The sequence below is a fragment of the Strigops habroptila genome, chromosome 11, assembly GCF_004027225.2.
Source record: "Strigops habroptila isolate Jane chromosome 11, bStrHab1.2.pri, whole genome shotgun sequence".
Lineage (NCBI taxonomy): Eukaryota > Metazoa > Chordata > Aves > Psittaciformes > Psittacidae > Strigops > Strigops habroptila.
Genome location: NC_046360.1, coordinates 8,242,578 through 8,257,053, shown reverse-complemented (window position 1 = coordinate 8,257,053; position 14,476 = coordinate 8,242,578). Strand labels below are relative to the sequence as shown.

The 14,476-nt window shown below is 39.2% G+C and overlaps 1 protein-coding gene across 15 annotated transcripts in view; it reads right to left on the bottom strand.

The window, feature by feature from the left end:
- Positions 1-14,476, bottom strand: part of ARVCF (ARVCF delta catenin family member) — a 279,202-nt gene that overhangs the window by 261,409 nt on the left and 3,317 nt on the right. For 5 of the 15 annotated variants that reach the window (XM_030500607.1, XM_030500612.1, XM_030500616.1 and 2 more), the window contains exon 1: positions 13,395-14,204. The exons of 4 other annotated variants lie outside the window; for them this stretch is intronic. The gene's annotated coding sequence lies outside the window, so the exon portion shown is untranslated. Of the gene's footprint in view, positions 1-13,394; positions 14,402-14,476 lie in introns of those variants that run through there. 6 more of the 15 variants (XM_030500623.1, XM_030500624.1, XM_030500629.1 and 3 more) reach the window with 5 other exon arrangements.

The following is a 14,476-nucleotide window of genomic DNA, read 5'->3' as shown; positions in this document are numbered from 1 at the left end:
AATAGAAACAAAAAAGATAATGGAAGAAAAATGTACCTACCGGCAAAGCCAAAACTCATTAAAAGATTATATTCAATATGCTTTGAAGATAGCTGTATAAAGCAACAGTAGATGCCCTTAAATTTAAATAAGCCTTTAAAAATTCTTTATGTCACTGAAGGTAGAAGTTTGAACTTAAGTGTTAATTTAAATGAATACAACTAGGTTGGTTAAAAAAAACTCCCCCAAACTGGAGTTTCATAAGTGCAGCTGCTAATGGCATCCTCAGAACTGCAGCCACATCCCAGCCTGACCCACAGCTGTGTCCATCAGCTCTCCTTCACACCCCTTGCCCATGCTGGGAGATTCACTCATGGGTTATACTCACTGGTAAGAAACATAAAGGGAGATTGTCTTGTATCCCTGAAACTCCTTTCTGGACCTTCTGCCCTTTGCGCCATTAGGATCCTTGCAACTTCTTCTTCTAGAGAGCAGAATAACTTGCAGAATATTCAATTATTAACCACCTTATTTTCACAGAATCACAGAACGGCTGAGGTTGGAAAGGACCATTGGAGACCACCTGGTACAATTCCCCTGCTTAAAGCAGGGTCAACATGGGCAAGCTGCTCAGGATCTTTTCCAGTCAGATTTTTAAAATCTCCAGGAATGTAAATCTCTGCAACCTCTCCGGGCAACTTGCTCCAGTGTTTAGTTCACCCCCACAGCAAATTTTTTTCCTCAGTTTTGGATTGAAATAAGACTTCTCTACTTCGTACCTCAGCATATTAGCCTGTGTTGCCTGTTGTAGCATTCTTGACCACTGGGAGCTGCTTAAATCAACGAGCTCTGAAAATGACAATCAGATGTATAACCATGAAATTTACTGAACATGCCTGCATGCATTAGTAACGACACAGTATGGCCTCTGGGCCCAATAATGCAGAGAGCTGGATTCCTTCATCTTCCAATGACTGCTCTAAATTCCCTAGTCACACAAGGAGGCACAAAACAGACACGCGTTTTTTACTCCTGGATATTACACCTATTTTAAACCATTTGGGTTTTGTCTTGTTACTGTACATACCCAATAAGATTCTTTCAATTCTGTAGCATCAAAGATACTTTAAATAATTAATTTCTCACAAAGAATCTACCATTAACATTCCTTGCCTCAAAAAAAAATACATGCAAACAGTTATTCTGAGGTGGAACTGAGAGAAACCTATATAAACTCAATGCTCTTGAGATTTCTATCAGAAAATAGTCATTTGATTTCATGTGAAATGACAACAATGCACAAGCATATTTCTTTGTTGTTTATTACAAGCCTCAAGTGACATTTGCTGCAAGAAGGACAATGTTAACAGGCAATGAAGTGTCAAAGGTTTCCCAAGAAGAAGCCAATTCTGTTCGTGATTATCCTTTTAAAATATATTAAGTAATGTAGGTGTATTCAGTCGAACTACACCTGTGTGAAGACAGAAATGAGTATCAGGCAGCTGATCACCAATACTAAAACTGTGAAGCAGTATTTGTGCATAATTCCCTTCTCATTTTACATTCTCTGGAAGAAAATGCCTTGAGAGATTTCTTTTCCCCATTAGAATTCTCCAACTTGCTGTAAGTATTTTCTACCTGTGCAGCTACTAAAGTAAAATTGTACTCTAAAATAAGTCAGCCTATTTCAGGGTGTGTGTCATGTGTCCATCCATCCCCCTCCCCCCCTCCCCGTCTTCATTATAGCTATTTTCATTCTGGACTCTCCACACGCTGTGTGCACCTTTAATCTGTATCTACATTGTATTAGTAAGATCCTCCTAATTAGATTTAATTTCTTCAAGTGAGAAAAAAGTGAGATGCTAAGCCTGCCAGCTCTTTGAAGAATGTCCTAGAAGGTCAAATGATGTGTATATAAGGGCTCTGTGATCTGTTTGACACAAGTAAGATAAGATTGGTCAACATTTCAGATGCCTTCAGTAATGAAAACCAAAGTAACTGGTATTGATTCCACTCACATCAATCTCAAAATGGTAAACAAAATAATTATATGCTCTGCATAGCCGTCTCATGGGCACATGCAGATATACTTAACAATACAGACAGTAGAAAGGGCAGTTAAATCAGACACTACCTGGAATTCTAGTTCTCTTAATTGAGCTACTATGCAGACAGTAAAGCTTCCGAGAACTCTACATCACTTATCCTTATGAAGTCAGAAACTCTCTGAAGATCAGGACATTAAATTAAAAAATATCACTCTTTCTGTGAGAGCAGCTGCTTTCCCCTAGACTTCAACCCATTTTCACATGAAATAGTTCTGGTTTTTCCTCTAATCCTTACTAGTCTTTCCATTCTTTTGTGGTACCATGACAAACTACATTAATTTTTTTTTTTAGGCCTCTCTAGGGCTAAAAGGCTTCTCTCACAGGCCTTGCTTTCTGCATCATTGGTGGAACCACATAGCACAATCACAAACACATCTCTAGCTCACAGCCTCCTTTTCCCAACTGCATTACTGCAACAGACACATCTGCATTCGGCACCCATCAAGTTCTTTCACCACCAGGATCAGTAGCCAATTTTAATACAGTAAAACAGCACTTTCAAAATACAGCAGTATTTATTCACTACTGCACAGGTAGTAAGTCTGTAGCACAGAAGATAAATCCAATAAAAGGCAGCACAATCTCATTTATGCTTAAAATGGCTATTGCCAATTATTGTAGTTCTCTCAGTCCCACTAATGACCACCTCCCGACGGAGAAAACAACCTCAATCTCCCTGTCCCCTGGCTATTATGTCAGCATCCTCTACCACTCCCTGTATAGTCTCTCCATTCACACATATCTCTCCTTTTCTAGACAGTGTCCCAAAATTGTTAGTGTTACAAGAATTCTCTCTAAACCTGAACACGCTACAAGAGAAATATCACAGTACTGATAAAAGGACAGAGCAGTATACTGCCTCTCAGATAGAGCACAGTCATTTTAGTTGAGTGGTAGTTGGGATACTAGCTATTTATCTAGGATATTGTTTCATGTCTAGTGCCTGGTTCTTTATACAAGCCTATTCATCAAGTCTGATGGAAAAAGCAACAAACCCCACTATATTACGTTATATCTGAGAACCAAAGAGTTTTCTTTTGTAATATGTATACATTTTCAAGTAAGCTTAGAAACTGTAGACCTATCCTGGATTTCTTCGGGAGAGAAGGAAAAAAAGAAAGTATTAGTCAACTACATAAGAACCGGGAGAGCTGTATGTGAGAAATGACAACGTAACACTTAGATCTAAGAATGAGCTATTTTCAGCAGGAGGAGGGAATTGCCAATACCAGTGTATGTGACAACAGAAGAACTACATCTGGAATTCAGTATGATATTCCAGAGATGCATGTTAGAGAGAGACTGAATCAGCATAAATATGAACTACTGAAACTACCTGGGAATGAACTGCCTATTTTCTGAGCAGAGAATAAGCATTTGGATTATTTAGCCCAGCAAAATAAAGCCTGAAAGAAGGTAACCAAACCAATATGAACTGGCTAAACTTAAATAAATAGATGAACTGAGGAATGGAGGAAGTTTTCACCATCAGGATGGTCAGTTCTTGGGAAGCTGACACTATGTAGAAGATGCTTAAAAGGCAGAAGAACAGCAGAGCTGTCCACACTCCAAGCAAAGCCCACGCAGCTAAACTCCAGTGGAAGTTCCAATGTGAAAGCATTTGCTTACTCTACAGCTGTTTCTGTGATGACTAAGGAATAATGTAACACACTGGCAGTTTAGAGGATATCCTCTCAGACATAATTTCCCCTAAAACACCAAAGCCAGGCACTTGGCTGTAGGAATGCAGATGGACCTTATGGTATCTATACAACTTTGTATTTGAAAGAAAAGGAAATAGTATTTTTTCCACTTTAAGTATAAGAAAGGGAATAGAGTGATAGATTTGTTCTGGATTCAGGTACAGGGCAGTTTGGAATATTCCTCTTTCCCAACTAAAAAACAGAAAAAATGGCAGGGGGAAAAAAATTCACACCAGTTAACTTCCAAGTCTAACAGTTACAAGGTCTCCTCACTGAAAGACAGCACCTCCATGTAGCAAGTATGAGATGAAGTTGTTATTTATGTTTTCTTAAATTAGTCATTTATTTAGGAAAATGATGCAGGTTATACTGTGAATTGGCTGCATCTTTCAAGCCTGCCAGCTACAGCATCAACTTCAACACATATTTTGTATTTGGATAATACAGAAGTTTATGAAGGGGAAAAACATGCAAATATCAATTAAGAAAACTGTGAATTCAGTATTGTCTGAAGGTAATGCTAGATAGAAAGCTTATAACATTTCAGCAGGAGGCACTGTAGTACTTCAAATATTGATAAATAAAAAAAGGCAGAAAAAAACCCAGAATCTATACCTTTAGTTTCCATCAAAAGGAGATTTCTCTGTATTACCCCTGCCTTGGTTTTACCTTTCATAAATTTCAGAACATTTAACTTGCGAAATTTTCAAGTTCTTCCTATTCCTTTGGGGCACAGAGAACTGGCTTCTTATTTCTAGATTCAGATGGAGAATGTGAAGCAAATTTCTCTCTTGGGACATAAAAAGAAAGAGAGACAATACAAGTTCAAAATAATATGGGAAAGAGAAACATCTTGTAGGACAGGGCATAGGAAACTCACAGCTCTATTGGCTAATGTTCAGGTTACCAACATCACTACCCTCCTACAGACAGGGAAATGAGAAGAATTTGCTAAATATAGCTAGAACTGTTTGGAAGGATGCCTATCCTTATTTGTGCGCTCATCTGTTTAATTGTGGGCAATATAGTCCACTAGACAGCCTGAGGCAAGCGTGGATGTTCAATATTCTCTGAATTATACAACCTCAACTGGAAATTGCACTTAATTACACAGTTTACAATAGTATAAATGGAAACTTTGATTTTGAAGTTGTTCACAGTTGTTAAGTACCTCTGAGCTTTTCTTTACTCAGGTTTGGGAACGTACTAAATGCCTTCAAAACTGTGTGCAGTTTCAAACAAGCATGGAGAAAAAGGCCACAGAATTCTTGTGTTTCCTGTCCTCAAGTCTTGTGTTCCATGACCTCAAGTCTACCAAATGTATATAAATACACATTTATATTTTGACATCAAAAAAGCCAAGATTTATGCTAAAAGCTCCTCTTAGTTTGGTAATCTAAAGACTCAAATCGATTTGCAAATGCATTTTTAAAATAACTAAACAGACCTGATGCTTAACTTCTTAGTACCGAGCCTTCAACATGTGAAGCACAAAGAAGTCCTTTTGTACTGTAATTGTTCCTACAGCAGAGTTTTCATATAATGCCACTAAACAGAAAACAGGAAACAAATCAGATCTAGAAGTTAACAAAGAACTAGATTTTATCAAATAACCGGAAGAATACACCGAGATTACTCCTATTGACAAATTGTAGGTACACTTGACTATAAAGGTGGTAACATCACCAAAAATAGAAGACTCCATATTCTAGGAAGCCAGGGCAGGCAATACTTGCACATTTGAGTTTTCCATTGCCATTCAAATAAGAATTAATAAAGTATACATGAATCTGCATGAACAACTGAATTTGAAGTTTCATACACCAAGATTATTTGTTATATTATTTTGTTATCCTCTATTAGAGAGAGGCACAGAAAGATTATAAAATCATAGAAAAGTTGGAAGGTACCCATAAGGAGATGTATCGTATGAAGAGAAAGTTTCATTCCAGTTTAAGGACAGAACTGGAGCAAGGGTTATTGTTTCTGACAAAGTCCATCAAGGTTTCAAACTTACGGATTATACAATTCAATCACCACATCACATTAAAAACAGCATCTTACCTTCCACCTCCAAAACACTGCTTGAAGAGAGTGAACATGGTATTTTACTTCTATTATCTATCAGCCTGCAGTAAGGAAGTGCCTTGGTCCTGAATCAGAACCCACAGGAATTTAGCAAGTGCTATTTCTGCTTGTAGTAAAATCTTCAATATGCAATTTACATCTTGATATGTCATCATTTCTTGGTATTTAACTTAGTAACAGCTTCTCTAAAGTAGAAATTTTATGACATAAATTATGGAAGTAGCAGACTAGGTGTAGTAGAGACAGCATAAATTTCTGAATCAATACAAAATATGTCCCTGGTAGTAGTTGTTATTCTCTGCAGGTGTGTTATTGATTACAGTCATAATGGTTTCACTTTAGCTGCTGTCAATAACTCACTACTTGTATTGTCACACTGAATTAAAGAAGAACCAGTCTAAAAATACATGGAGAAGTTATACCAGCATGGCATGACCCAGCCTGTGGTACAAAGCAGCAGAACACTGCCAGTTTAAGTTAGGATTCATGTTTGAGACTTCACTTGACATTACATTGATAAAATAGAGTCAAATGTGGTATTTATTCAGCAGAAGAATATATGTCTCAAACATACTGGAAAACACTTAAATTTATAGCTACTGCATACAATAAAACTATGCTTTCAATACCTTGGGACCATTATTAGGATATACTTACTGTTATGCAAAACTGAATTAAAGTTTTATGGATGGTTATTGTCATCTTACTGATCAACATGACTGAAGAGTCCTTGCATCAGATTAAGAACTGCAGAAGAAATGTGAAATTATTTCATTTTTTTAAATAGAGTTCATTTCTAAATCAAAACTTGCCAGCAATGTACAACAGCAGAATACTAACCATAAGCCAAAGATCTGTGAAGTATTGAAAAGTATAACGTTATTACTGCAATTGTATGAAACACTATTAGTGTTAGCATATATAAGCATTTTCCTTTTAAATACTTTAGAGTAGATGCACAGCAGAACACTCACTGTCACTGGCCTATCAAAACAGAGAAACAGATCCAGACCCAAGAGACAAAAGACCTTCTACTTCCAGCAATCTCAGATTGCTGGAAGATGCCATTTTAACCCGCTGTAGAAGATTAACAGAATGTTAGGATTATATATCAAAGAGGAGAATATTGCATAAAATGTCTACACCAATACTTAGTGTTCTGTACACATTCTAGAGAAGCACTGCTTAAAAAAAAAAAAAAAACAAAAAAAAAAACAAACCCCCCCCCCAAAAAAACCCCCAAAAAAACCCAAAACCAAAACCATACCATTTTAATTTTGCGAGACACTTCACCTGTATTTCCTATGATTCTCCTGATGATACTAGAGAGATTCTCCTTGACACCATAAGTCATGTTCATGCCCACCTTTCCCTCCATATGCAGTCTTGTCTAAGTCTTCCCTCTCTTTCCCAGGAACAGCAAAACAGAAACTCTTGCAATAGCAAGCTTATGGATTCTACTAGACTGCTATGAGTGATGCTATGTCAATACACATCACAAGAAACTCAACCAGCTGTGAACAGAATTCTTTCAAAGTTCTGACAACTGCACAAAAATGACCAAAATTCTTTTTTTCCCCTTCAGCCTTGTACAATTAACCTCATAGGTGAGGGGCATGAACAGTCATCTACAAAATATTCAACTCAATGAGCAACTAAAACACCCACCAGGTGAAAGTTCAGTTTTCATGTATACATAGAAAGAATGATATTCATGCTGTCTCACTCCCAGCACCTGACATACCTGTGTAATTTCAGAAGCTAGTCTCCATACGCTATCCATATTTGCTACTCAGCAGAGAGAGAAGAGAGGCTCCTTCCAAGTGCCAGTTAAACCACTTGATTCAAACTCATAGACCGAATCAACCTCCAGGGAAGTCAGGCTCTATTCATTGCTTTTATTTGCAGCCAGAAGTGGCTGGCCTTTCTAACTAAGGCATCTCATCGACATGCCTGAAGTTATTGCAGGTACCCCAACTTAAGTGTCACATCTCAAGTTCTCCTTCCCCAAGATAGCCCATGCTTTATGAACCACATTTGAAGTCACCCCACAATTCGCTTTTCTCTGGGGAACCTCTGCAATCTTTCCTACTCTGCATACTGTCAAAAAGATTATTACTTTTTCATTTAAAACCTGCAAAAATCAGTCTACCCAGTATCATTATATACATTCAGCTCTCACCAAGCTGTGAATCCAGTAGATGCAAATACTGTTGATGAATTAAACATTGCAATACAGTTTCTTAGCCATAGGAATAAGCCAGTAAAAGCCCATGCGATTGCGTCTGTCACTGTTCTGAATAGCAGTTACTTAAATTTTTATCACCACATAATGTAAATTAAATAGATAATGTTTACTGTAATGAGAAGGTCCCATGGAGGAATTGCGCAGATATGCTTCCAACTCATGGGCAGAAATTACACTGCCAGAGCAGATGAACAGGCAATTAAATTACTGGAAACAGTAGCTCTAGTTTCACTAACTTTACATTGCAACAAAGAAAAGCTTTTCTTACAGCAACAAGTTAAGGTAGCATTTTTCAGTACAAAAACCCCATGATCTTTGCTTTTATGATAGCAGAAATAAAGCTGAGATCCTGTAAGATCCTGTAAAGGTATCTTTTCCTGACCAGTACCTGAAATGAAGCTACTGCATAGCACCTCAGTCAATACCACTGCACTGGTAAGAATTCAAAATATACCCAACTAAGATTGCAGATCTTGATATCAATCCCCTGGAAAGTCCACTGCCATGGATGACTGTGTGAAGGAAGCACTGATGCCTAATTTCATATTCACAAATTATTAAATTCTGAAAGAAATAAGGAAAAGAAGAAATATTTTTAGTTTACCATAACACCACAATGCCAGCACTGGCCCCAAACTGATTTACTCACTTCTTCCCTCTCGCTTGCAATGTTTAAGCTGTAACTCTTCAGTAATGTGTTTCAGAAGACAGTAAACGCTTCACAACTCCTAAATAAACCATAAGCAGCTAAACACTAACTGTTCTGGAGGACAAAGGCCTGTTGGCAAGGCACTAGACTTCAAGCTTCTGATGGCTTATGATGGCAATAATAAAGCAAACAAAATAAATAATAAAAATGAAATTGTGAAAGATACCTTGACAGCATCCTGTTAATCTTCAGCCAACTTGAGATGTCATGTAAGCACTGAAGCAGCAAAGACATGATACTACTTAGATAGCAAAATCTCAATTTCTGCCTGACCTGCAAACCATAAGCTAATAGATCAGTGGTGCGCTGGCATGTATCTGCACAGGAGCTCATGGAAACCCTTTTGCAGCTTTCGAAACAAAATGATGCAGGAAAAACATTGTTATAAACAACATCAGCTGAAGTATGCACAGAAAATTTTGACACTGCAGTCAAGGACCTTATGGAGCAAAGATCCTGAATTGTCTATCAGATCTGTAGAGATAAAGCATACTGCACATAGTTCAGAAACAAAAAGGTCTTCCCAGGGCAATATAAACTGGAGAGTGAAGCAGAGAAGCACAATCCTACCCATGAGCTCTTAAGGGATCTTAGTACCTGGTAACATTGCCATCAGAAGTTATCACCATTAGGCAAGTGCTGGATGAAAATTACTTTCTTGGACTACTCAGCCTCAAATCTGTCAACTAAATATTACAATTCTGCTCTTTCCAAATATGTTCTATATTCAAAATCACTCAACTTGTCTCATGGTAATTAGTACCAGCTGATGACACAAGATTAAGACTTGCAGAATCAGACCAAGAGATCCTTCACAAAGAAGTATTTGGAGAGATGCAGAACTGCACATACCCAAGCTCACAGGTTCTTTCCTCAGTGTACTACTGCTAGTAAACATTTTCTATCTTGTACAAAAAGTCCACTCTTGAGAAAACACATTTTTAGATACATACAGAAGTACCCACTGATTTTGGTTTTCTAGGTTAATTCCTCTGTTGGCCTGATTTTGAAAGATATGATTAAGCTGATCCCTTGACTTCATTGCAGCCAACCTCTCTGAAGCAACTTCAGATGGCTCTTACTTGAACCAGTGACATTCCCATCGATTTTATCTAGATTAGACAACAAAAATATAACTGCATAGGAAAATATGAGGGTATAAACACCTTCGCAAAATTTGATATAGTAATCAGTTAAAAATAAATATCAATAAAGCCAGTCATTATAATGGTGCCTTGCTTAGTTAACATTCATTATTTTCAGAGAGAGGCCATTTGTTTCAGTAGTGGTATGCTCCCAGTAATGACAGCTATGAATCTCTTCAGTCATGTTCTTTGTAGTGACTAGATATGAGCTTCATTAACTAAATTGAAGTATTCTCTACAAGAGATTAAAATATTTTAAAATGCTACCCATAGATCCATTTCTCCTGGGTCTCTTGTACACTTTTTATCCCCAAGATGTTCCAAGAAAGGTATGTATTTCAGTGGAATGAAATGTCAAACTATCCTGCAACAAACAGGTAATCAATTAGCCTCATCAGGATTCTAAAATTATATTGTTTGATGTAGTGTGTATAAACTAATGATGAATAATAGATGCTGTCCACTTACTATTAAATGATTAGCCATTTACACACCAAAAATGCTACTTCTTGGAAATGTGACTGCTAGAGGGTTGACTGCCAGCCTTTGACATGACTGGATATTACTAAATTAAGCTGCCTTTTCTTACAGTGTTGCAGAAGAGCAGGCACAGAAAAAGAACCAGATTCACTAGAATTAGTTATGTGTCTTACATGCCATTTAAAATGAATGTGACCTAAGCTAATGCAGAAGATCTAGACCTCCAGAACCTCAGCATATAGAACCAGAAGCAGCTTTACAGCTTGTTCTGGACTGCCTGTGAAATGCAAGCGTAGGAGCAAAAAGGACAAACAAAAGACTTGCACCACAGTTTTTCAGGTTTGGCTTTGTTCACACAAGTTAGCCAAAGGATATAAAAACCATTTCATGATGTGAGACAGTTGCTACTTTTTTTCAGCTGTTGAGGTGCCTAACCTTCTTCCTTCAGCACACATGTATACCACATCCTACCTGGAATTTAAGACAATGCTTCACAATCTCCTTGTTGTTATTGTAATGCTTAAACCCATGATATTGCTAATGCTCTTTTCTGAAGAAAATGTGTTTGCCAAGTTACATGTATACTTTAAATGTTTTGCATTATGGAAAGAACACTTTCTAAAGATATGTGGATTTTAATCTTAACAGAAACCTCAGTGCTAATTCCCAGGTGACTCACATGAAGTCTGAACAAGGTACTGCATGCAACACATCTGATAAATGCTCTCCCTATCCATATCGGTATAATCCTAGGGTTGACCATTTTTCCTCCCCCTTCTTCTGTAGGGACAGGCAATAAAGTAAAACAAATGGACTTAACCTTTCTGCTTTGAAGATTACCATTATGGCTATTAGGAACCAATGCACTCACACTAGACAAGATACTGTCATACCCCAGTTGAACTGTAAAGACATAAGCTAAATGTAATCTCACACTTAGCTGCTACAGCATTTGTTTACAATGTTTGTGTCAATGATTTATACTCACACAATAAAATATTAAGAGCAACAAATTAGAAACCTGGTAGCACAAGATTTCTCACAGCCTATCAATTTTGACACTAACCAAGATCCACCAAAAGCACTGCAGAAATAATGTGTTGCATTACATAAAATCAAATACAGAAGCTTAGTTTTATATAACTGTAACATGCATGCAGATGGTCTTCAGGATAACTGCAGTTTGTATCAAATTTAAAGTATAAGCAAAAGGCAGGAATTTTGCCATGTCTAGTGCATTGTCTTAACTCAATATAATGGGAATCTCCCTCTATTTGTAACTCTTACCAGTTCTTCCAATATTAAAGAGCTGCTGAGACTGAAATCTAATACAAAGATTCTGGATGAATAGATGAAAAATCAAAGGGAACTATTTTTCATCTATTTTACCTAAATAGTACATTAAATTTATTGTTACATTTATTGGAATTCAGTTGTTTATGTTGATGGCAACTATGGCATAAAAATAAAATTCAGCAAAGTCAACTCCATAAAGATCACCAATGTCAAATAAAATACATTCCATGCATCTCTGAACAATACATGAGGCTTAACTATGCAGTCAAACTGTACTGTTCTTCTAAACCTTGCCCTCCTGATAGATTCCGTTAGCCAAGCAATGGGATGATAAACCCATTTGCCTAATGAAGCATATAATTTAAATATTTCAGACAAGCATTTACAGAGATGTTGCTTAAAATAAATTTAACAGCCATCCATCTAAATATCTCGCATGATGAAGACCACAGCATAGTTCACAACTTATTTTTTTTCTGTACAAACTCCAAACTATAGAGACCTTCCAGTTACTTTAGTCACCATCTATATCCTGCGTTGCTTTATTATAACCAATCTTTTTCTCACAGCAGAGTTAATATGAAGATGCAATTTTTCTTTTGCAGTGCCTTACAACACTCCTAAAGCCACTAAAATTCCAATTTTTACTACTGCACCATGCAGTCCTACACGATTTTGTAGACAAAATATGTTTAAGTTCATGGAACCTTGAAGGGCTGATGTACTTAATACAGACTGCAGCACTTCATCCTCAGCAAGATACAACCAATGTCAATATTATGTCATTTAGAATAATGATTTTTACCATAAAGCATTCCCATTAATACAGAACAGCAGGGTTTTTTCCCCACAAACTTGTACCTAATGTTTAAGATATTATTAGTATAAAAACAAGTCTTCACTTGATATTAAAAAAAATTGCTTATTTTAACATGTAAAGAATCACACTTTGTGTTGTGACCTAGCTAAGGCACCACAGTACACTGTGAAAAGCAAAGTACATGTAGTAAGAATTCCCCCTTCCACACACACAAACAAGTGCCTACATTAAAAAAAAAAAGAGAGAGACAGAAAGGGAAAGGACAGTCTTTACTATTTGCATTCTAGAAGTGAACATTTTCAAGAGTTGATCAAGTTTTGCAAACATTAGGCTTGAATCGTATCCACAAATACTACAGGGAAAATGAAAATAATAATGAAAAATAGAACCTAACTTCGGCTTTTAAGTCTGTAATAGATTTCACGTTTGTGAACAAATAGGTTAGTTCTGTCTGGTCTTTGACACAGAGACTCATCTCCTATGCATGCCACAAATAACCTGAGCAAAGACTTCCCTCCATGACAAGAGCTGCCCATCATATTGCAGGATTAACACAATGTTGGTTTGTTTAGGGGTTACTTGTGTGTGTGGCTGCGCATGCAGTTTTAGCGATTCGTATACATCAACTCCTCGTTGCGCAGCTCACAATAAACTGATGAACGCTGTTAAACCTTAACCAGCAGCCTTTAGCAGACAAAGGCGGCTAGTCTGCAATCGTGATGCAAAATCATCCCGAACGTACTACACCCTGCAGGAACCTCTCACAGAAAATAGCCCGGCAACCTCATTCATTCCTCCCAACCCAATGATCTGCTCACCATCTCCTCCGTCTTCTCTTATTTCTCTGTCCTCAGCTTATTTTCCTTGCTTCTGCCGGCTTCAAGGAGGCGGGTGCACCAGAAAAAGGAGGGGGGGACCCCCCACACCAACTCTTCAATAAAACACTCGGCAGCCGCTGGGCAGCACATCAACGGCAGCCCCTTGTCCTCCTCTCTCGCCTCCCGTTCCCGGCAGTAGGAGCCCCGCCGCGGAGTTCGCCGCCCGCCGCTCACTCCCCCCTGCTCCGGCACAGCCCGGCGGGTGCCCGGCTCCCGCGAAAGGCGCGTCCGTCCCTCCGCGCCTCCTCCTGGGAGAGCGCCCGGGTGGTATCAGCCTCTCTTCACCGCCTCCCTACCCAGCGAAGCAACGTAGTAGACCGAGTCGGACTGATTTTCCCCTCCCACCTCCACATTCCTATTTACAAAGGGTATCCAAGACCATCTTTATCCAGCCGAGAGGGGAGGAGGGAGCAATCATTAACCCTTTTCTCACATTTACCTTCTATACTGCGATCTCCGGCTGCGCTTTTAGCGCACGCAGGAGAATCTCTCCTCTCTCCAAAGCACGCGGACCCGCTCCTACCGGGTCCCGCCCCGCACCCGGCCTGGCCGCTCGGTGCCCCCGGGGGAGCGCAGTCCCCACGGCGGCCCTAAAGGCCGCTCTACATAAAGGTCCAAGTGCAACGCGGAACCACGCGCGCCCTCCCGGAATTACTGTTCGTTGGAGTGTCCCTCAAGCCCGGCCCGCCGGCAGAGGGCAACGCGTTTCCCGACCGGACCGTGTTGGTACCGTCTTTCCAACTCTTTTTTTTACGCGGGGCGTTATCATTCCTCAATATTCACACCTGAGGGACAAGGCCCGGCGGGAGCGAGCGCACCACGGCGCGCCCCGCGCCCTCACTACAGGCCGCGCGGCCGCAGGCGCACGCAGCCGGCCACCCGCGCACGGCCCCGCCGCCGACCCCTGCCCCGCGCTGCCTGTCTGCGGCCCGCACGCAACCCGGGGCGCTGCTCCCGCGCCGCGAATTTCCCTATTGGGTAGTTCCTCTGCGATCGCGCCCAGCAACCAAAGCCTCATTGGT